Genomic DNA, 24,470 nt, shown 5'->3' on the forward strand with positions numbered 1-24,470 from the left:
TGCATTTGTTTACAGTGATATTGCTCTCTGTTCTGAGTCACTACCTGGAATGTCATTGTGGTTCAAAGTTGCTAATACAGACATCTATTGTTCACTTATTTTCACTCTGTCATGAATGTCTCAATTGAAACCTAAAGAACTAACTTTTTGCTTAGAGGTTTTTTACTTTTTGTATTATATTAATTTTTTACTTCTTTCCCACTCACTTGGTTAATTTCTGTTTCCAAATGTTTTCTCAGACTTCTAAGGTGAATATATCTGACAGACATGAAAAACTATTTGAATTTATCTTTTCAAATTTTGAAGAATAGCGGGATTTTTCTTTTTCTCTTTTGTTTCCAATGGATTATGCCAAACCCTTCCAAAATGGATTGTGCAGCAGTTTCATTGTTCTTACTTTTTTTAAACTTATTTTGATTATTAAACACATTGTGACATGCTGGTAGTCTTTGCTGATAATATCAGTCCTTATTCTCAGGAGGCATCCAAAGAGCAACTTTTGGATTTTCAGGTTTCAAGATGATGGAAATCTACTTTCAACTTCCAAAGACAGAACTGTTGCACAAAAACTCTTTTAACTCCTTTAATGAGAGATGTCAAAAATGAAAGGATATATATGGTGTTCACTTCTGAAAGGTTCAAAATCCCTGACACAAGAGTTTTAAAACAACTTCAGAAAACAGATGGTAAGAAATCTGTCAAAAGCACTATATCATAGACCAATTAGAAAATAAGCTAGAAAAAGAAATCACCTAAGTTTGCTTGTGAATAAAAACATACTAGGGACATTTTTGTGCTTTTCTTATTTATGTAATAGTTTTTTTATTAAAGTTCACACTTGATTAAAATTACAATGTTAGGTTTGCACATTTAAGCTATAACATTTGGGCTGATATAAGAATATCAACATTTGCAGACTCATGAACAGTAGCTTCTGGGAATAAAAACCAAGAACACAAACATCTGAGAATAATATAGATAATATTAAATATAGACATATTGAACCAAATCAAAAATTCAGTTTTAGTAACTGAATCTGTTTTTCACTTGGAGACTGATTATTTATTAGAATAACTTATCTACAGTTGATCCCAGAGAGAGTCCAACAATAAAAATTATAAGATATGACACTTAAGAAGGCTTTTAAAACACTAACTTTTGCTGTAGAGTTATAAAACTGAGAAAGGGAAAAAAATACAATAACTAATGTTTAAGAATTTTTTAAACTTTCAATACTTTCAGTTTCTATCATGCATTAATACATTGTTTCTTCTACAGAGTTAGATTCAAGAATTTATGGAAAACAAGAATCATTTTCACCAGCTTTTGTAGACTTTGATTACTAGATGCATTTTGGTACTAAACCTCATAGATTAATGTTGCATGTAAAAGCTGCATTGCATGTATGTGGATTTTGAAAGTAAAACCAGCAAAATAGATTTTTTAGAACTTGTAAATTTATGAGTCCATGAATATCTAATGTTATTACAAATATGTAATCCCATATGTTCCATGTGAGTATACTCACTATTCACATATATTGATTTCATGACTGTTTTAAATCTGTTATCTGTTTGCAAACTGTAAAATTTTACTGTTAATTAGTGCTTGACATATTGGGTTTTTTTCTATTTTTGGAGGCTGAATGAACATTTTAAGAATTTATTTCAGAGGGTAGACAAAATTAAAAAACTTCTTGTGTAAAATTGAGAGTTCTCATGGTCATCAACTCTTTTCAAGCATCATGTTTGAACATTCAGTAACAATGGAATCCCTTTAATAACAATAAATATAATTTAATTTATACCTGGTATATAAGTGTTGTTCCCTCTTCCACAAACCTATTTTAATAAATTTATGCTATGAAATTCCTAAATTGTATTTTTATCATTAATTCTTTGCAAACTTCTTTTGCAGCTCTTGCAAAGAACTTCAAAAGCATAGACTTCAGAATTGTTTTAACAGCAAGGCAGACACGTGCCAACTATTATAATCTGCTGAAAAAGGTCTTATCTAACAATTTTGTTCTTTAGAAGGCAGAGATCTGGTTTTGTTGAAGTTATCTTTATACCCACATTGAGTTGGTCAATGTTTGGTTCAAAAAATGGGGAAAAATCACAAATGCTTTAACTCAGGCATATTTAAAGTGATTATTTTCAATTATTTTGAAATAAATGTTTTACCATTTTTGTTGGGAGGCAATATATTTTTTAATAAACATATGGAACATAAAATCTATTCTTTAATCCAAAATATTGCCAGTTAACCAGCAAAGTTAAAACAGTACAAACTGCTGCAAGAACAGTCATATGTGTATATTGGGTATAATTTGTCCTCATATAAACCCATACATTTTTGATCTGCCCTCTTTTTCAAGGCATAAATCACTGAAGACAAATCTCTACATTTTCTGCTTGGAGCTAATTCTATTGCATTACATTTCCTACTCAGTCAATGTGCCTTTCATCTTCTTTTCACATAGGTCTCTCAAGTGAGTAGAAAATGTTGTTGATATTATAACACCTGTGTTATACACTGAGCAAAGAATAAAATATTTCTGTGGTTCCCAACTGCCACTATAAAAGTGAAACTACTGAGGAAAATATAGTTTGGCAACTTGCCTGTTTCAAAAAATTAAAATATATGAAACATACAAGAGAATAAGGAAAGACCAATTGAATAAATGGCATCCTTCATAATTGAGATCTTAACTCAATAGGTGTAGGTGATCATCCAAAATAAAAAAAAAAAAAAATAGATTTTGTACCAGGACGCTTCAAGATAACACAAAACAGCTAAATAACAGCTCTTTTATGGTACTAACGGGAGCTTTAAGCCTTGATTGCAAAGCTCATTTTTCCACCTCTAGGTCTATATGTCATTGCCTTACTTTCACAGTGTGCTCTATTCAGCTGTCTCTTCTGATGAACAGACATGCACAGGAGCTCTCTATTTTCTGATGATTCATCTTTGCCATCTCACACAGAATCTCAGTACCACTTTATTTCCTGCGAATAATTTTATCATGTTTACTCTTAGGTGAACTGTGATTCATGGATGTCAGCATTTCTTTTTCTTCTTTTTCTGTTTAGCATGCCAATACTTGTACCTTTAAAATGTAGCTATGGCACAGTTTGTTCAGACAGAGCAGTTTACTGCTGTAGGGTGCAGGTATACTGGGAAATATGGATCAACAGTTTCACCTCTTTTCAGAAGAAATAAATAAAGTCCAAGAGAGCAGAGAAAACTGGACTGACGTTAATAAAATTTCTTTTCTGAAAATCAAGGTTTGTGAGTATGCCATTAGTAGAAGGGCTGTGCTAAAGCTATTTGCTGGTGGAATTACTTAGAACTGAAACTTCTATTGAATAAAAATGAGGCCTTTTATTAAAAAAATAAAAACATTTTTAAAATCAGGGGAATATTGTAATCAAAATGTGTTATTAAATAATCACATCTTTTAGTCTAAATGTTTGTTATTGCTCTTGTTTGTATGGCAAGAACAGAAAGGTGATATTCTGAAAAAAAAAAAAAAAAGCCTCCTAGGAATATACAAATGATTGAAATAAGAGCAAATTCATTTTGTTTATATATTTCTTTGCATTTTCCAGGAGGCACTAATGGTCATTATTTATCTCTTTTCAGCATCCAGTCTCAGATCTCTAGAAAACTGAGAGCCTTTTTTTCTCTGCAAAGGAAATTTGAAAGTGGGATAAGAACAAGATTCTGACTCTGAAAGAATTAAAAATCTTAAATTACTTCTTCTGAGTAAATTTTTCCAGATGAAAAGAGAGGTTGTGATGCAAATTGACTTTTCATTGTATAGTCATTATCCAGTGTGATTGTGGTCATACATTAAACAATGAAGGTCTGCCTCTCAACTGAGGTAGTTACTTTTAGACAGGCTATCAGGATAAAACCTAGTTGTTCATCTGCAATTACTGTGTACAGATAAGTGCTTATAACATCCTCTCACTGCCCTTAATTAAACTATTAGTAGATACTGCAGAAGGTTTACTTTTTGTAATACATATGCCTTGATGGCAGAGAGGAATTATCCCATAGGAGCACAGTGAGCAGTGCTGTTCAGCATTACCTTCAATGGCAACATTCCATTAGTAATTGCTTGCTTCCAAAGCGCTACTTAGATCTTACCTCAAAAGTGTCTCCTTGTAATTCACTAAAGATTTTTTTTTTCTGACTGATTATTATGTTTCGCATAATGATTGGCCCCTGCAGGAAGACTTCCCAGTATTTTCTGGGGGGGCGGGGGGGGATATATGTGTTTTTTCATTTGTATATGGCTTAGGACATCCAGACATGAAGATAAAACAGTAAGCATTGCCCTATGTGTGTTCTGTGCAAAGAAGGATAAAAGATTTGTAGCCATAACAAGGAGTGAAACAGGCTGCCTGATCAGTCACTTAAGCCTTCTAACTCTGAAGAAAATGTTTAACTTAAAACATGGAAAGTTTCCTACTTTATTTTGCTGGCTAGATTCACAACTCTTACTGCCCACCCTTTTCTACTATATAGACTATAAAAATGGAATGCATGTGCTTAGCCTTTCATCATTCAAATGGGAATTTGCATGTGAAGACTTGCTTCAATAACTAAAACAATTTTTCCTTTTGTTCCAGACATTAGAATAGTTGAATTGACTTTTTATATAAATGGCCTAAAGCATCTCATGGATTAAATAATATATAATACAAAGTTGAGTAGGGTTGTAAGAATACTCTGACTATTCAATTAAAACACTCAGATATCTTTTTAAAAATCATAATTACAGTAATAGTTATGTCAGTTTTGCAAAAGAGAAGCAGAGCAAAAATACACAGAAACAGAACAAAGAAAACCGCACCACTGATAACAGCCTATGCATATTTTTTCTTTGGCATATTATGTGAAATGAAACATAAAACGATGAAAAATGACACTTAGAGTAGGACTGTATAATGTGCCTATCTTCTCTTTTCTTTAGAAATTTATACAAAAATATAATCACATTTACACTAGATTGCCTAAATGGTAGCACTAAAGTTTAATCTTAAATACTGAAATATTAAAATATCACTGTATATTTTTGAAACTATTCAAGAGATTCTGACAGAGGATTCTGCATTTAGTGCTGCTACTTTCAGTTACCATTGTTAGAACTCTCATATTTTTTATTTTTAGCTTGTAGGGGATCAAGTAATGTAGAGTTCTTGCACTGTCTTTCACTGTGTTTTGCTTTCAATACTGTTGTCATGCATAGTAATAACTCATCCCTCATTAACACCTTCAGAAAATAATATTTTGAAGACTGCTTGGGACAATTTTACACAAGATTTCAAATACCAGAAAAGTATGAGTTAAGTTCCAAAATTAATTTTAAAAGTAGCATCTTAGGAAAAAGTGAAGTCTATAAAACTGAATCTAAGCAAGAGATCATGAATGCTTTCTTATTCTGAGATTTTGGTATTTCTTTTTAACTTTGTTGCACCTTGGAAATTAAGCTTGGTAGCAGGAATGTGTCAGTGTTTCTGCATTTCCAGAATATAAAAAGACACCTTACCTATACAGACAGACACATAGAAGAAATAAAATGTATAAAATATTGAATATTTTGATTTGGGCTGTGTTTAATTCCAAGTTATTAAGTACATCATGATAAGTGGGGAAGACTGAAAGATAGAACAAACTGAAAGGTCCACTGAGTTTTATATACACAATTAAAATTCCTAGGTAACAGTGTCATGATGTTTTCGTAGACTTTTGAAGACAAGTGATATTACATTATTATTGAAGAAAAAGGGGTAACTGACTATAAGATATAGTCACTTAAGTTGGGCTGATATGCAGCTTTATTATGTGAATTATCTCAGTATTGGGGCAATTTATTTTTTTAAGGATTCACAAAATGTAAGTTTTTGGATTCTTAGGTGAGGCTGCTGAAGAGCCATAAAGATTGATATAGTAAAGAACTTTGTAGTGCAGAAACTCTAATTGTCCATTGACATTTGAATTAACTGACAAAGGGACCAGGGAGATGAATTATTTCCTTACTACTGCTTCAAAGAGTTCCAGGTTCATGATGATCATGAGAGCAGAAACATGACTAATTCATACTCCTGTGGCATTTGGCTTCATCTGCTATCTAGGATTCAACAGGCAGAAGTGCTTCAGTAGGCTGAATTTAGTACTATTGAGTTATATTCCAATGTAAATTATGTTAGAACAAGAAACAAAAAGTGACCCAAGTCTGTAAAAGTATATATATCTCCTCTTTTGCCCTGAACTCCTTCCTGTTTTCAAATAACACTAAATTAATAAAATGAAATGTTTGTGCCAAATGCTTAGGCAGATAAGATGTCTCCATCAAAAACAACATCTTGGGCTGAAATAAGTAGGTGAACATCCTGACCTTGTCTCAAATTCAATTCTTCAAGACAGAATTTCTATGCAACCCCTCTGTTTTATGCCAACAGCCTCCAAGAAACTAATAAGAAATGCTGGAATTTTCCCTATAGAAGGATACTGATAAAGTAGAAAGGAAGTTTTATTTCTCATGCCAATTCCATTGTTCCAGTAAGTTCTGTCAAATCCAAGACTAATTGAATCCTTCGTCTTGTCCTTTGCTTCATCTGGTTTCTTTTAAACCATAATAATCCACTCCACAAAGATCAGTTAATTTACTCTCATCCAAACACAGAATCAACTTTTGATCCACAAAAATTTATTTCAGTCTGGTTCCAAGATTAAGTTTGTTTCTCATGAATTTGGGAGTTTGGTGAATTGTAGAAATTAAGGTTAGATGATTAGCAGCATGCTTCTTATTTTTATCTTTTCACGCTGAATAAATTACTCATTAATCGCTTTGGACCCCATCACTGCCTAGCACTTAAACACTTTCTCACATTTAAGAAAGCCAGAATGTTGAAGACAGTGAACTTAAAATCAAATGAATATTTATATTTTACAGAGTGGGATGATTATCCACCAGCTTCATTTATGTGCATGCTGACAATGAATATGCAAAATTATTCTGGGTAATTGATATCCTAGTATCATAGAATGATTTGGGTTGGAAGGGACCTTAAAGTCCATCTGGATCTAACCCTCCCAACACAGCAAGAACACCTTTCAGTAAAGGAGGTTGCTCAGAGCCTCATCCAACCTAGCCTTGAACACTTTCAGAGATGAGGCATCCAAAACTTTTCTGGGCAACCTGTTCCAGTGCCTCACCACCCTCACAGCAAAGAATTTCTTTCTGATATTGAATCTCACCATACTCTCTTTCAGTTTGAAGCCATTCTCCCATGGCCTGTCACTACATGCTCATGTAGAAAGTCCCTCTCCAGCTTTCCTGTAGGCTTCCTTCAGGTACTAGCAGGACACAATGAAGTTGCTCTGTTGCCTTCTCTTCTACAGGCTGAACAATACAATTATCTTAGTCTTTCTGTGTCAGAAAGGTGCTCCATCCCACTAATCAACTTGGTGGCCATCCTCTGGTTTTGCTCCAACTGTTCAATGTCCTTCCCCTCCTGGGGACCCCAGAGATGGATACAGCTCTGGACTATGTGCATGAGTATATTAATATCAATATCAAATAAATCAATTACATTTTTCTAAGATACCATATTTCTAAACAGAATTTAACCAAAGAAAATCTGCTCAATTATTGAGGAAATACATGGCAAGACAAAGGTTGAATTGATTTTGATTAAAAGCACATGTGATGTTTAGCTGCTTGAATATTAGATAAAAATATTTATCAGATAAAATGTATGGGACTTCAGTGAGCACACATAAATTTCCTAGATGAACTATAGGAATGGTTTATTTTAAAAATGGTCTAGTATATTCTTAATATTTTAGTTTTAAATGATATGCTTAAATTGCAATATTTGGTATTTTTTTTAAATGTAATTTAAAAAGCATGGTCCAACTTTTTCTGTATTTTGACATCTATTCTATTCTTAGAGGGAATAGATATCAAAATGTGGGTTTCTACAACTTCAAAGTGATATGGACCTGCTGAACAAACCTATTGAATATCAGTAAAATCATATATTTGAGGTTTACTATCAACTGTCAAAGAGGGGATGTGGCAAGTTATTAGCATTCTGATACAGCACTTCCCTGGCAAACTGTCATGAGAACAATGAGCAGAATATCTATTGTAAGGATAATCTGAATAATGAAAATATGAATTAATACAGATGTAATTGCCATCCATTATAGTTCTTAAAATTAATTTATAATTTGTCTCATCCTCATTGAGCAATTTAGAATATTTAAGGAGATCAAAAAAAGAAAAAGAAATCACAGCTATATTTTGTAGTATTTAGTTGGATTGGCATGAAATTTCTAAACCTGTCACTAGCCCAAGCTGGCACAATGAAACTATATTTATCAAACTTGTTGTTAATGCTGGTATTTACTGGTATACTTAATACTGGTATTTACATATATGATGTGCAAAATGCCAGTGTGCAAGCAATGAAATAATTATATAGAGTAATAATATAATAATTATGGGAAAGTTAGAACATTTGAAGATAAAATATTATTTCAATCTGAAAATACTTGCTGCAAATTTTAAATGAAAGTGTTAATTACCAGGAAATAGCCCTGTGTTTCATTTTTTTCAAAAATTTTGCTTTGAATTCAACTTTCTGAATTAATTATTTTGTTATTTTATTTTCTTCGTAATAATATGTATAATGAAGCTGGATAATAAAATCACCAAAACAGCAGAAATTGAGGCTGTTGAAATTAGAAGAGAGGTTTTACTCCCACCTCCTTTGCAAATGTTGGGCCAGCTGTATCTGTGACGTTTCTGAACAAACACCTTTACAGCCTGTTCTGAGGAAGAGGATTGGAGGGTGTTGCCACAGCCTCCGGACAAACAGCTGGAGTACTGCACAGCTGCACATCCCAACACAGACCTTCCCTTCTGCTGTGTAATGTCTGATCTGAAATGAGTTTTGAGAAAGCATAAACTCCTTAAAAGCTATGTTTTATACATATGAACACTGCTACTGTCTTTTCCTTTTCTTAGTCTAAATATATGTAACACTTTCATCTTCTTTTTGGTGTTTGATTTTTCCCGACCTTTGAAAAGCCGCCTGCTTTCCTGGGAATCTCTTTAGTTGAACCACTGCTTGAACTTGCATCAGCCCGCATTTGAAATGCCAAGAATTTATCAGTTCTGAATGCAGTAAAATAGCTGTTTTATACTCAACAATAGTGAATGAGACTCAAGAATAGTGTTTGCTAACTAATGTTGCAACCTGTTACTCTGGAAAGTCCTGTTCTGCTGATTTTATGTATCCTGTCTTATGTGACTACTACTAATGTTATCAAGGGTAACAGGAAGAACATGTTCTGACTTAGATTTTTGTTTTGCTTGCAGTAATTTTTTTAGTGGAAATATGCATCCAAAACAGTATTAGTTTTTTTCCAGGTATTTATTAGATGGCATTACTATTTATTTAGCCTTTTAAAGCAGTAAATCTTTTTAGGTAAGGTATTTTAAGATAATAAGTTTTTTCTTTTATTTTAAAGCATACATATAATATCATATATAAGTATAATGAAGAATAAAGTATAAATAAAATATATAAGTATAAAGAAGATAAATTTTATCAGTTTCTGTGGAATAATATTGCTTTATTAATATGTTGTCTTTTCAAAGTTGTAGTGAGAAAGGAAAAGAAAATTTATTTCATGTTTTGTGTAAAGTTTTCTCATTCAAACAGCGGATATGTTTGCTGAAACCTTTAATGTTTTCTAGTAATATTTTAGCTATTTTAATCTACACTAGAAACAATTCTCTTCTGTGCTCACCTCTTCCTCTGAATCAAAACTCCAAAGATTTAATACCAACATTTGATTGTGTACCCCTTTTAAATGACATAAGAGGTATAGTACAATGAAGAAATGCCACCTTCATGCAATAAAGAGGTACAAAATTCTAACACTGTTTATTTAAATAAATAGCTAAACTCAAAATAAAGCTCCTTAGGAAAATATTTTTCGTTTCTTTTCACAGTGATCAAGAAGTAAAATCATGGATAGAAAAGTTTAAAAGTGGAGGCACTGAATGGGACAGTAATTTTAAGGAGCCATTTAGCTGTAAAAGTCTCATAGCTCATTAAGCTAAAATAGCAATTATTGTGTCAAAAAAGAAAACCTCTGCCATTACATTTAAGGGACAGGGTTTATAGAATGACTCAGCTACCTCTCCACGCCAGACTCATCTATTTTAGTTCTTTGTTTACGACTGACTCATTCATATTCAAACACGGAATAGAAGATCTCAGTTTTTAAATTAAACTATGCAGAGAGGACAAGTGTCTCCAAGTAGCTACTTTTACACCTGATGTTGTACGTGGTGTCACAACTGACCTTTTTGCAGCAGTGACTGAGCACTGTGCAGAAGAGGTGGTAGCTGTCTCCTTGGGGACTGCATCTGATTGTCACCTGACTAATTGAAATTCCTCTGCAATTCCAGCTGCTGCTGGGCTGCTGTGGAGCTGATGGTTCTCTTCACTCATCCAGCAGCTACTGTAAGTCTCAGGCTGAGTCCAGGTGGAGGAAGCTCCCGACAGCCGTGTCCCCTGGGCGGGCTCTGCGCACGGAGGGCTCGGTGGCATCAGTCCCCCAGCCTGGCGCGGAGCACCGCCTGTGCGCCCTGGCACTCAGCACTTCACTGTCATCCAGCGCCCTTCGCCTCCCCCAGAAACAGCTTATCTTCCACATCCAAAGACGGAATTAAATACATGTAAGGTGCACACAAAACGTTAGGAGTTCTTACCTAATTAAGTCCCATATTTTCATTTATAAATGTCACTCAAGCAGTTGCGGGTGAGGAGTCCAGACTAGAAAATAAAGTGACAATTTGAAAAGGAGGTTGAAAATGAGTCATCAGCACCACAGTTTGAGAGTTTGTCTTTTGTTTGTTTTGATTTCATTTCATTTCCTTTTTTTAATACTGCATTCTCTTGCTAGTTGAGCTATAAAAAAGAAGACATATTTTGCCTGTTTATACTCTGCTCACTCCAAGATGTTAACTGAGTCATCAATAAGTATTTATCTCTGCACTTCCCAAGCATTAACTCTTCACATTTGTCACAGAAAACAGGAAAGATTTTCTCTTTTCAAAGCTGAGCTCAAGGTTATTCTTGAAAATGGCATTCTGTTTAAATACCAGCATTTCATGGAAATTGGTATTGAAATTTTTACCTTTTAAAATAACATTTTAATTTTCAAGCCTCTGTATAGAATAGTTATTGACAATGACATCAAAGCATTTTGGATTAAAAATCTATAACTTCAGCAACTGTCAATAAGCGTTGTAAACTGACTATGTCTATGTAAAATCAGCAAATGCCATTGAAAATAACAGTACTTTCAATAGGTTTTTTAGTGTTAATTTTTCTATGTGTGTGTTTTTGAAACAGCAGTAATACTGAATAAATTAATAGAAAAGTAAAGATAGAAGAATTGGGACTTACATAATTCAATATCTCAAATTGATCTAGAGCATACATCCAAACTTCAGATAACGGGAGACCATATTCAGTATCTTCCTCTGCCAGAAGGTGGAAGATGAAAGCTCTGTCCTCCATATGAATACCATAATAACCAGATTTGGGGCTATAGAGGGAAAATGCACATAACACACTAATTAAGCAAATATTTTTAAGGATTCATTTGACCACAGAGATGAAATAGACATAAAACTATTTTCTGTGATCATGCCTAGGACATTATTTTAGAAATCATGAAAATTTTTGTTTGATGCTAAATACAGAGAGTGATATGTTCTTTAGGAAATGGTCATGGGATATAGTGTTACTGAATACAGGCTCAAAATATACATCTTTGAAGTTGGAACAAAATTCAAGTGTTTATATACAAAAATTAATGTGGTCGAAAAACCTCTTTCAGTCTCTAATTTCCATTTCTTTTTCCTATATTTTTCAGGCTTTTTTTTCTCCTCAGATTTTGTTCCATCAGATTTTCAGTGACAAAGGCTCTTATTTTTCTAGGCAGTCGGTTTAATGGCTACCACTCTTATCATTAGCAAGATTTGCATTGTCTCACTGCAATTTAAGCTTTTTTTTACTTCCCATCTGCCATAAGAGATTACTCTATTGCTTTTTGAAAGTATTTCCTGTTCTTGAAGTTGGAGCATCTTCAGGGTTGGAAGTCATCTCTCTGTGTATTGTATACAGCAAGTCTTTTTTTCTTTCTCTCTTTCTCTCTCTCTTTCTCTCTTTTCTCCCTTTCTTTCTCTTTAGTTATTTTTCTTTCTCTTTCTTTCTCTCTTTTCTCTATTTATCTTTTTATACCATTCAGTTATTCTTTTTTATTTTAATTTGTTTTCCCTGTTCATATACATCTGTGTGCTGCTTTTTTTATTTCTCAACAGCATGATATTGTTGACTCATGAGCCAAAATATTTTCTGAAGAACTGTTAACTAAGCCAGTCATTTCCTGTCCAGTGTGTGTGCAGTCAACACTTCCTGAGGACATCTGCGGGCTCTGAACCCTGCTCTACGGACCACCTGCCAGTAAATTATATGTTGTAATATTCTATACCAATGCCAAAGTTCTTTTTGGAACTCTACATGGATTATAGCATTTTTTTAACCTCTCCATATCAACACTGAATTGATTTTTAGACAGTATCATTCTGGGCCTAATATTTTGCTGTTTAACAAAATTTGCAAAAGTATAAGAAAGTGAGGCAAAGTGAGATGAATGTCTTTCCTACAGATATAAAACACATCCAGAAAAATAATTTTGTTTCAAGTTCTTTTCTAATAGTCTGGTTTGCATCCTATAAAAAACATGGTGATTTTACAGATGCATGTGGACAAAACTAATACAACACCAGTGTCCATTAACTAGAAGGTTCTGGTGCACTCTCCTGAAGTGTGTAACACAACTCAGTGGCAAAATAGCTCCAGAACCTCCATTAGAACAGGGCTTTGTCAAATCCAGGGCTTTAGAGTTTTTTCTGCATTTTATTTACCATGTAATTATATTTATTCTCTGAGAGTGTTCTGGTCAGTCCAGAATTTGGGAAAGTATAACTGCTCAGTCACTCTTTCTACATGCAGTGAGGCAGAGCAGTATTTTCTGGCTTATGATCATGGATGTGGAACTGGATTCACTACAATGTGCCAGCTCCATGACAGTAAACAGTTCTCTGCTAAAAGAAAATCATAAGCAGGAAGGCTCTTCAGAGTATCACAGGAGTAGTGCTGACCTGCATACCTGCTCCATAGTCTGAGCACACCCACAACAAATACTCCAGTCTTTCAATTCTGTCATTGTTTCAACATATGCTGCAGATCAGCTCTTTTTATGCTCCTACTCATTCAAAACGCAGTGAGCATTTCTCTTTTAATGATTTCTTTTGCTCAAGCCTCAGTTTTAGACCCAGTAGTTCTTGTGACAGCAGGGAGTGGTAGAATAGAAGATGAACACTGGCAAATCCCCACAATAATTGCAATTTCACATACAGAGAAATACAGCCTATCTTTTCATCAAGATAGATACAATACAGGTTGCAACAGGGTACCTGAAGTGCATGAGCAGAGGATAACAGCAAATGCTTTGACAATACAGACACAGATGAGCCCAGGGCTCTGGACATGTAGCTGCAAACAGAAACAGTCAATATCTGATCACTAGAGGAAGGCATTCTTGGAAACTGAGCAGAGCTGGTTTATAGAGTAATGAAGAGAACAAAAACATACATGCAGCAAATGTAAATCACCCCATAAGCTGTCAAAACAAAGGTAACAACATGGAAGTTAAATGATGAAGGAACAGGTGATGAAAGAAAAAAGGAGAGGAAATATAAATACTTCTAGCATTGCTCCTGGTCTAAGGATGATATGCCTCATCAATGCCACTATTTATCTGCAGAAATTCTTCCATTCTGTTTGCCAGATAAAGAACTTTTTTTTCACCTACATGTACTATATCTTTCTACCTTATTATATATAGTGTGATCTTTTACACTTCAACTTGGTAAAGAAATCAAAAATTTTTAAAAGTTAGTTGTGTGGTTTTGCTCCAGTTTTTATAAATGACAAGGTGATTGATACCACAGAACTGAACCAGATGGGTCATGCCCTATTGATAGCTAGATCAATAGAGATTTTGATATATTGATATTTTCCCTGTATTTGATATTTGTTTACTGGATTGGAATCCTACTCTCTATAACTGATTAATTTAATTGATTTAATAAAACTAGAGGGATTTATTAAATAATATAGACAAGGAGGAAAATAAAGCTCAGATATTGGTAAGATATAATCAACATATATCAATAAGAAAATATTACTTATTCAATATTAAAAGAACCCTCCTCTATGCACTTGTTTTTCAAGGCTGTAAAGTAACAAAATTTGTTGGAAAATACAAATCACTAAAAAACAAATTTCATAATACTCAAGACAATTTCAAAAATTAATAAGTTCCTAAGAATAAGAAATAGCTTTTGCTGCATGGATATTAATTTGATATATATCATTATCACAGCCACAAAATTCAATTGAGAATAATAATAAAACATGAAACCTGAAATCACTAACTTGATGAAACTCACTCTTCGTGAAATACAGCTCCAGCTGCTTATGAAATACTTGAGCAAGATTTTGCTACTGTAAATTTCAATCATTTATGCTCTTAGTGAGAAATCTGGAATGTATCTTTCAACTGCCTTCTCAGGAACACACTGAAATAGAATCAATCATGTAAATTGAAAAAAATACCCTTAAAATCAAGTTCAACCATTAACATAATTCAAGTCCACCACTAAACTGTGTCTTAAATACATAAGACAATATTTTGATAAATTTGGTATTAATATGTTTTTAAAATGAGAAGGTGCTGTTTGATAATGGAATAGAATTTCTAATATAAATATTTTTTTCTTCTATCATAAATAATCTGTATACACATATATGCACACATATGCCTCTTAGAGAACAGACATATGCAAGATACTGATCAATGATAATGAGACACTTTGATTCCCCACCTCCTTTCTTTTCTACAGTACTGCATTTCTTAGGAGACCAGATTAAGTGGAAAATGCTAGTGTTTCATACTAGCTAGAATTTCATGCTAGTAATGGTCATACAGTCTTACAGGGGAAAAGCATAAGTAAAAAAAAATGTATTGTTGAAATGCATTTCTTTATCATGCAGAAGACAATAATACAAACATGTTGACGTTTCAAGCAGCTGAGTGCTCATAGCAATCTGAGATTCTTTGATGACTTTAATCATTGATACTAGCACAAGGCAGTGACTTCAGTATTCATTGGGATCAACCACGAAGCAACAACAGAACTAAATTGTTCCTACAACAGTTATGAGGGAAATCTTCTATATGAGGAACTGGTAAGACAATTATTTTTTGGACTGTGAAACACCCGTAAGGAGACACCAGCCTTTGAACCTGAGCTGATCAGGATGAGGAATGAGCATAACCCATGCTTTACTAAGTGGATAATCTGATGTTTCTAACTCCTTTTCCTTCTTTGATTATTTTGAGATGATTGGAACTCCAGCAAACACAGCCTGAGTGGTATCAGTTCTTCAGAGTTTCTGAAGAACTTGATAATCAAAACATGTAAACTACTTCAAAGACTATTTTGGTTGCCAAATTAGCTTTAAAGCTCAGGTCTAAGTAGGAAGTTGAGGAATATTGCTCATTAGAAATATACTGCTTATATGCCAGACCTGATTCTGGACTCTGACCCGTGAGGTGTGACCATTTCCAACAGAGGCATGTCCATCACCCTTCTAAGTTTTATAGTCTGCATTATTTACCCTGCAGTTAATGCTTCCCACACATCATATTCTCATATCCATATGTCCAAGCTAACATACAGGTAAAATTATTTCTATTTAGATTGCATTATTTCACTCACTTGTAATTTCTATGTGAAATAAACAAAGTACTGAGATAGTAATGTATCATTTGAGCTGGTTTCACAAAGCCATTCTCTATCTATTTATTTTTATTATTGAATCTGTTAGTGAGAGATCATACAAGAAAATACCTAAAAAAGAGTTGATTGAAAATTATTGTTACTTTGCATATTTTCATTTTTATAAGATTATTTATAAAAATAGACATGTTCAAATTTACTCAAAGCTTTTTTGGATCTTAGCAATATGAGTATGTATAGTACTGTAATATGATATATGAAAAATATGCTATGTCATTCTGAGGATCCTCAGCTGTTTTCTATTCAGAGAAACATACCTTGACCTTTAACAAGGGCCAAACTAAAACTGATAAAACCCCAGGAGTACATATTGTTTTGCAACACAAATATTGTATTATTTGAGCCTATCTATCCCAGTAATTCAATTACACTGTCAGAAAGAAAAGCTTTGCAACCTCCCTATGTTTCAGTCTTTCACTTCAAGTTGTCCTGACTTTAGTAGCATAATAATGGTAAGATAAATGCTAATGAAATATACGTGACTACAGCAAGTCTCATTAAATTCTCACAATAAAATAAAACTTAAAAAACTTGACTACTAATTGGAAAGAATATCACAAAATGGAATAATTGTACACTCTAGATAATAGGACAAGGAGTAATGGGTACAAATTGAAAGAGGAGAAATTAAGGCTGGATATTAGAAAGAAATTTTTTCACTGTGAGAGTGATAACACACTAGAATAGATTGCCCAGGGAGGTTGTGAATGCCCCAACCCTGGAAGTGTTCAAGGCCAGTTTGCAGCCTGGTCAAGTGAGGGGTGTCCATTCTGAATGTGGGAATTAGGGCTAGATGACTTTTAAGGTTCCTTCCAAACTAATTTCCATTTTACCAGTATATGATTTTGAAATACAATTTTTGTCTGAGACACCCAAAGGTGCAGACAAGATTAAACAGTATCTGGAGGGAACTGCCATTTACATGGCTGAAGCTAGTTAAAACTGCATGAGCTGCCATCCATCGATTCCCAGGTTTTCTGCCTTTGCTGTTAAAATCTGTCCAGGTTTGCAGTTATTTCAGTATGTCTGGAAAAAAAAAAATACTATTATTATACCATTTCTATGTGTCCCTGTATCACTGGAGAGTTGGAAATTTGAAGATGACAATTTTCTTTTTCTTCTCACATTTTTCATCTTGCTTCCATTCATCTCTGTGAGGATACATATGTTCAATCAAATTTTGCTACCATGTTCTTTTGCTTTTGAATCAATGGTTTATTTTTCCCTTCAAGATGATAAATTTTTTCAAGCAGTCTTGTCCCTGAAAAAGAATTTGTTCCATGTCAGTTCTGCCTGTTTCCTCAGCTCTTTTCCTACCCTATTGTGATTCTTTGTTTCTGTTCTTCCTCAAAATTTTTTTTCCTTCTACATCACTCATCATTTTGACAGCCCTGGTTAATTAGTGCTATCAGTACACTACTATTATTCACTATTACTCTCCCACAGGGCACCAGCAACACAGTAAAAGTGTTCTCCCACATTTTCTTTTTCATCTTCTTGTAACATCAGAAGGAATGGCTTCATAATATCTCTGTCCAGGTACTGTTAATCATATTTTGCAGGTTTTGTCTGTTTGAGGAGAAATTCTGTCCATTTTTCATGAGATAAAAAGTGTCTGAGTCCTAGGACTCTAAGGACCTAGTTCTGACAGGAATTTTCTTGCTTTTAGATGACAAATTCCCATTGATTCTAATGGGACTTGAGATCAGAGTCCTTGATGCTCATGCATGCATCTCTGTACACCAACAGTTCATATTCACACTGCACAGTCAAACCAGTCACCCAATGACTGAAATCCATCAAGCCCACTCATACAAAGAACAGAAAAGTGCATCAGCAGGCAAGTCTAACATTGATATCTGTGTACATATATGAGTACAATAGGAGACAGCAGTAGCAGTTTAGAAGTAACTAAGCAGTGGTGCTACAACACTGACAAGATCAAAATCCATTTATTCTAATCAGGTTTCTGATTCCTTGTCTACAAACTTTCAAAGGCCTGATTGTACATAAGGACAGTAATAAAATGGACAGTGTATGTGATTCTATGCTGTAAAGGGAAGTAATGTGATTTCACAAATCAGATTTGTCTATTAAAATGTAAAAAGAATATATGTCACATTTCAGAGGATTTCAGCTGCAAGTGACTACAATCCCAATTTTGATACAGATACACATTTACAGTCAGCAGGAGTCAGAGATCTCATAATACTGTCATGTTATAATTTTATTCCTTCAATTTTCATTATTTTTCAGCACAGAAGGCTTGAGTCTGATACAGTATGAGGAAAAGGGAAGAATTGTTGGCTATTTAAAGACTAGCAACTAGAATTGACATACTATTTAGTAACTCTGATGGAATGATAGATGAAAAAAATAAAAGCTGCAGAAGTAAAAAAGTTGTAATGAAGGACCAAATGTCTGATCTTTACGCCCAGATCTAGAAAGGTATTGACGGTAACCACAGGTAAACAGGTTTCTTTTATGGAAAAAGCATGGATTCCTTTTTCAGAATCATAGAATATTTTATGCTACAGAGATGTCTGGCTATCTCCTAGTCTGACCCTCCCCTCATAGAAGGTCCAGTTAGATCAGATTGCTCAGGCACATGTACAAATCAGTTTTTAATTCAGTGATTGAGATACCACAACAACTTTGGACAGCCTGTCCCAGTGTTTGATCATCCTTATGAGAAAAAAATTTCCTTTTGTATTCAATCAGAATTTCTTTGTTCCAACTTTTATTGACTGTCTTTCTGTGTACCTTGGAGCAGAGAGTCTGACTCTCTCTTCACCGCTCATTGGTTGCCTTGTTTTCTTGAGGTTGAATAACCTCGGTTGTCTCATCCTTTCCATCTGAGTAATGAACCTTCAATCATCTTGTTGCCTTTCCACTGGACTTGTTCCAATATGAAATGTGTTTCTTGTGTGGGAGAGGCCACAACTGGACACAATACTCCAGATGGGATCTTACAAGTGTTGAACATCTGGAAAGTTTCACCTCCCTAGGGCTACTGGCAACAGCTTGGCTTCTTTGCTGGAAGGGTACAACTCATTCAACATGTACATCAGCTCATTTCTCTTGGCACTGCTGTCTATCCAATTTCTACTGTTCATGTGGTAATTTCACCATCTATGCAAGGCTCTGCACTTGCCTATGTAGAACTTAATGACTTTTCTGTCAACCAGTTTCTCCAGCCTGGCAAAGCGATTCGGAACCTACAGCTGAGTGAGCACTCCAGCCAGTCAAGTTTGCAGTCTCATGGAGAGAGTTCTCCATCACATTACCGAGGTCATTAATAAAGACACTTCATAACAAAGGTTAAAATATTTTTAATAAGTGTTTTTTTCACAGATAAATAAAAATGGAGAAAGAGAAATGCCTTCATAAGAAACAGCAATTTCCCTGTGTAGCAAATAATTCTTAAGCAGCCTCTTTACTTGTCCATTTAGTTATATTTTTATATTGTTTATTACATATTAATTATTATATTATATTATATTATATTATATTATATTATATTATATTATATTATTTATAAATTGGTAAAAGTGGTCAGTCAGCACTGTTCTGACGTGATATGAAACATAAGAAAGAATCAGTCTTATTATGGTGCATGGCTGCTTTAATTTAGGTTAATTTTTTTGTGTTGGGCCTTAACAAAATGCAGAGACAAAAACTGAAGAAGTTCCAGGTGACTTTCATCCTTACATATATGACCAGTGAAATACCAGTGCTCTTTAGATTGTGACAGTAATGTCATCCATCATCTTAATCTCCTTATATCACCTTCTAAAGAACATCTTACTGAGGAAAGTAAATGATTTTGTGACAGATCATCAACTACTTTTTTTATCCAGTATTCCCAGAATTTTGTCTGCCTGCTTTCCAGCTGGTTGTATATGAAGATCTGAAATATACAGAAATGTCATTTATATTAGACACCAGTTAATTTCACATTTTGTGTCTCAGTATAAAAGTTATTGCTTCTACTTCTACCTAGTTAAATCAAGCAGCTTGGTCTCTATGTGAACTAATGGTTCCAACACAAAAAGAAAGGAAAGAAAAATGTCCATTCTTGCTAAAAATGAGTTTGCATGTTATACATTTAAGGTTAAATGAAATACCTAAGAAAAATAATGAAGAGTTACCAAATGAGCATTTTTTTCCTTTGCACCATTTTCCTGCTAATAAGCAGGTGTCCTGACCATGAATTGGAGTTAGAGATTCAGAGGATTACAGGACACTGAATTTTCCCAAAGCATTTTAGGAAAGCACTAGGTTCCAGTGCTCACTGGAGTGATAGTTTTGTGGGTTTCTCTAGATATAACTAAAAAAATGTATAAATTCTTATTGTCTGACCTTTTTTTTTTTTTTTTTTTTTTTACAGTGTACAGCATTTAATCAAGTAATTTATTGTAATACATACTTGAGTTCAAGGTGTTCTAAAATATTATAAAAATGGTAAATTAAAAAAAATTAACTTCTGCTTCATATATATATATATATATATATATATGTGTGTATATATGTGTATATATGTGTGTATATAAGTATATGTATTGGGAGTGAAAGAATAAAAAATCAAGAAAGTAAAAATAATAATTATTATTATTTTTATGGAAGTATATTTGACCTGGGAATATTTTGCTGCATAGGCATAATCCTAAATACACAACTTAAGCAAATACCCCCAGTTAACCAAAAGAACAGAAGTTATTAGAGAGTATTTTTTTAGTCCTTGTGTTACAGAAGCTGTAATTCAGTCCAGTAGTCTTCTATAAATCATGCTTATTGAAGGACTACAACTTCAAGATGTAATATAGCTGATTTAGCAGCAAAAATATATGAATAGGATAATAAAAGCAATGTCACACAGAACTACTTCTGTTATAAGAAATATAACCGATGTGGAGAATTCTACTTTTCACCTGACTTTTTGAGTTCTGTTGATTTGTTAGAGGTAAATTGTAATTGCAACTTTTTTTGTTCTTTTTATGTTTTGTCTTTGAGAGAGATAGAAAACCATTTTTTTACTCAGAAAATACTTTTTTTCCCCCTAAGAAAGTCCACTGAATAATTATTGGATTTTAAAAATACAGATTAAAACCATGTTAGACTTACACTATGAAGAATATCCAGAGGGTGGTGTCATGACCTCTAAGACTAATAACGTCTGGTTCTGAATATAAACACAAATGCCAGTTATCTATATCTTCTGTATCTTAATACCCAGTGCATACTTTTACACAGGGATTTTAATACTGGAAATGATAAATAAATGCACTAACTCATGCAACACGTCATGTTGTCTTTTCTGTAGCAATCAATGACTTTTGTGAATGTTCTTCAGGTGCAATTGTTCAGGGAAATTCAATTTCCATCACTTTCTCTATCAGCTTGCCAGTATTTAAAATCACAGTTTATAAGGTATCACTTTCTTTTTCCACATCTTGTAAGCTGCTTTTTTGTCTAACCTGGTGTGACACTGAGTAACTCAGATTTTAACCAAACAAAAAGAAGCTGAGACATTAACTAAGAACAAATAAATAAATAAGTAAACAAATAAACAAAATGGAAGTTATTAAATATAAACAGAAGGAAAGAAAGAAATTAGACAAAAATGAAACAAAACCCCAAACCAAAACCAAGAGCAAAATTGTTCACTGTAAATACATATACATCAGTTTCATATTCACTTATTGCAGGTATAAGTGGCTTTTTAATGAGTAATAAATCAAAGACAAAACACTTACAAGTCAGAAGCAATTTTTTGAGTAAAAACTCCTAATATTAGTGACATTTAGGAGATAATTAATAAAATGTCAACTGGAAAAATGAGTGGTCTTTGACAAACTTATTATTAAAATATTTCCTTTGGTATAATATTTCTATAAAAAAATTCCAGGAAAGAGATTGTTTGAAAAAGTAAAAAAAAAAAACTATACAGTAATATTTTTCCAGCATATTAATAGGCTGTTTAAAGTTTTTGTACAAATAAATTACCTTTCTACTGCAGTTCCAAGGAAAGGAGCTTCAAGCCAATGATAAATGAATATCTGCAGGTGATAACTCACATGGCACTAAGAAAGAGAGTTCTTAGCCTCTCAGAAAGTGTGATCAAGAGTTTATATAGTGCAATACTTGTCTTTTTTGCTTGTTCATGTACAAATCGTTGATAATCTCGTGATGAACATGAACAAATGATTGTTTCCATGTGTTCAGTGTGCCTGGGATGAGGCAGCTGAAAAATAAGAGTCCTTGGGAACTCAAAGGTGGAGGATTTTGTGATCCTACTCCTTAGAAAAGGGTGTGAACAAGCCTAAAACTAACAAGCAAAAAAAAAAAAAAAAAAAAAAAAAAGAAGGACAAGACAGCTAGTAAAAAGCAGTTGGGAAAGTGAACTTCAAAACTGATTTGTCTTGTTAGCAGGTCTCATGGAAATATCACATTTCTCTGCAAGTTTGATCTCAACAAATTCTGGCAGAATAAGGTTGCAGTAAAAGAGGTTCTAGTGGTTTTTCTAGTAAGCAAGAAAAATAATTTAAGAGTGGAGTTTGGGGAGTTGAACAATGACCTAAACTTACTGTGCCATGAAGCTCCATGCTAGGCAAAATAGTTATCAGAATTTTAGTGGGTCCCTACAGTCTATGAGTGCCTTAAAAACCTGGATATTTCTGGCAGAAATTCTGACAAAAATACTGTCGAGGCATTTAAGTTACATATTATATTTAAAGAAAAGGTGCAAAAACTCATTCATTACGTGTTTAAACATGGACAGAACATTGTATTGTTCATTCTAGCATCTATTTCAGTGTACCTACTGGAGAGATAATGGAAAAGTAGTGTTATAAAACTTCAGCATGCTAGCAAGTGATGATCACCATTAAAATTATGTAAAGAAATTCTTCTTTCTTCAAATCATAGTTTGGATTCTTGGCAATAGAGAAATCCCTAGTCTTAAAAACAGTATGAATAAAATGTAGCTTTCTATGATATTAACTGAATGAGAGGTTAGGTGGGAAAATATGTCAGAAAAAGTGTGACCTTATAAGAGAAGACTATTTCAAAGTGCAAGTACTTAAAAATTATGCTGTTTCTAGGGCCATATAAATTCCATTCCATAACTTTGAAAACATTTCGGGGTTGAACTAGATCTATAAAGGTCCCTTCCAACCTATATGATTTATGACTCTATGATTGTGATAGCATTGCAATGTTGACTATGTTGTTTCAGGTTCATGCTTTCATGTCTTGACAGATATTTGCATTTTTTGGGAGAACCTAGTAACAGGCATGCTCATCATAACTGAAAGAAGAGTTTAGCAATTGGTAATACCTACCCATAGAGATCCACAGGTCCCCTCTAATAATTTTTTATTTGATATTTTCAGTATTTGCATTTTCACAGATTCATCCTATGATTTGTGTTTTGTTAAGAGTTCTTTATGAAGTACAGCAAAACATTTTTCAGAAATCTGTTTTAGGACTAACTTGGATATTAGTGAAAAAACAGACTTCACACACAAGATTGTCAAAGCAGCAGGGATTTGAAAGTGCTTGAAAGGAAATACGGAAAATCAGCCTAGCAGTAACAAATAAGAAATACCAGGCACAGCAATGTCTCAAACTCTACCCTCAAATTATACCTGAGCTTAGATTACTGAATTTTGGGCCACCTACTATGCAGAACCATTGTAGAAGAAAGGTGCAGAAGCACCTTTGGAGAATAAATATATTTTCAAACAAAGCATAATAATGATACTATTCACATTTTTTACATATCACCCAAAAAATGGGAAATTTGTTTTTTTCAAATCAATAATGAGCTGCATTCCAGAGCAGTAATTGCAGTATGTTATTTCTAGATATAAATAAAAGAAAACAGGCTATCAGTACAGTCCTGTATATGACACTGTATGAAAAAGGACTATAAGAGAACAAATGGAAGTCTGGATTCTAGGAACTAACTGTTCAAGCATACACTGGCAACCTGACTTTGATTCCAACATCTTGCATTATTTAATATATTTAACATTTTTTAAAATAGACATATTCAAAGATCACAGAATAATATCTTTGGCCCAAAACTATAGACTCAATACTAAGGGATCAACATTCCTAAGTGAAAGATTAGACAAGAACACTGTCTTAGGAAATCTAGTTCTGAATCCTTTCTGTGCCTAATTATTTATCACTCTTAGGGAGGAACTAAACCAAAGGCTCTTGTCCAACATGTCCAGATCTTTCATCCAGCTTGAAAAAATCATCCACATCACCTGTCCTTTGTGCTGAACTTTTGGCTGTGGCTGTTGCTAGGAAAGGACAGAAAAGGCCTGATAAATTACCCACACAAGGAATTATGGTTTCTTTAGATTAAAGAAGGCTTTGCCAAGGTAGTTGCTCTTCAAATTAGGATTTTCAAAAGACAGAA

General features: G+C 33.6%; 1 long non-coding RNA gene across 1 annotated transcript in view; it reads right to left on the reverse strand.

The window, feature by feature from the left end:
* The window catches only part of LOC110484510 (uncharacterized), an 84,289-nt gene that overhangs the window by 35,757 nt on the left and 24,062 nt on the right, over positions 1-24,470 (reverse strand). The window contains exon 2 of the long non-coding RNA XR_004149496.3: positions 10,808-10,871. This is a non-coding gene — a long non-coding RNA (uncharacterized LOC110484510). The remainder of the gene's footprint in view (positions 1-10,807; positions 10,872-24,470) is intronic.

This window comes from Lonchura striata, chromosome 1A (genome assembly GCF_050655825.1).
Source record: "Lonchura striata isolate lonStrDom1 chromosome 1A, ASM5065582v1, whole genome shotgun sequence".
NCBI lineage: Eukaryota > Metazoa > Chordata > Aves > Passeriformes > Estrildidae > Lonchura > Lonchura striata.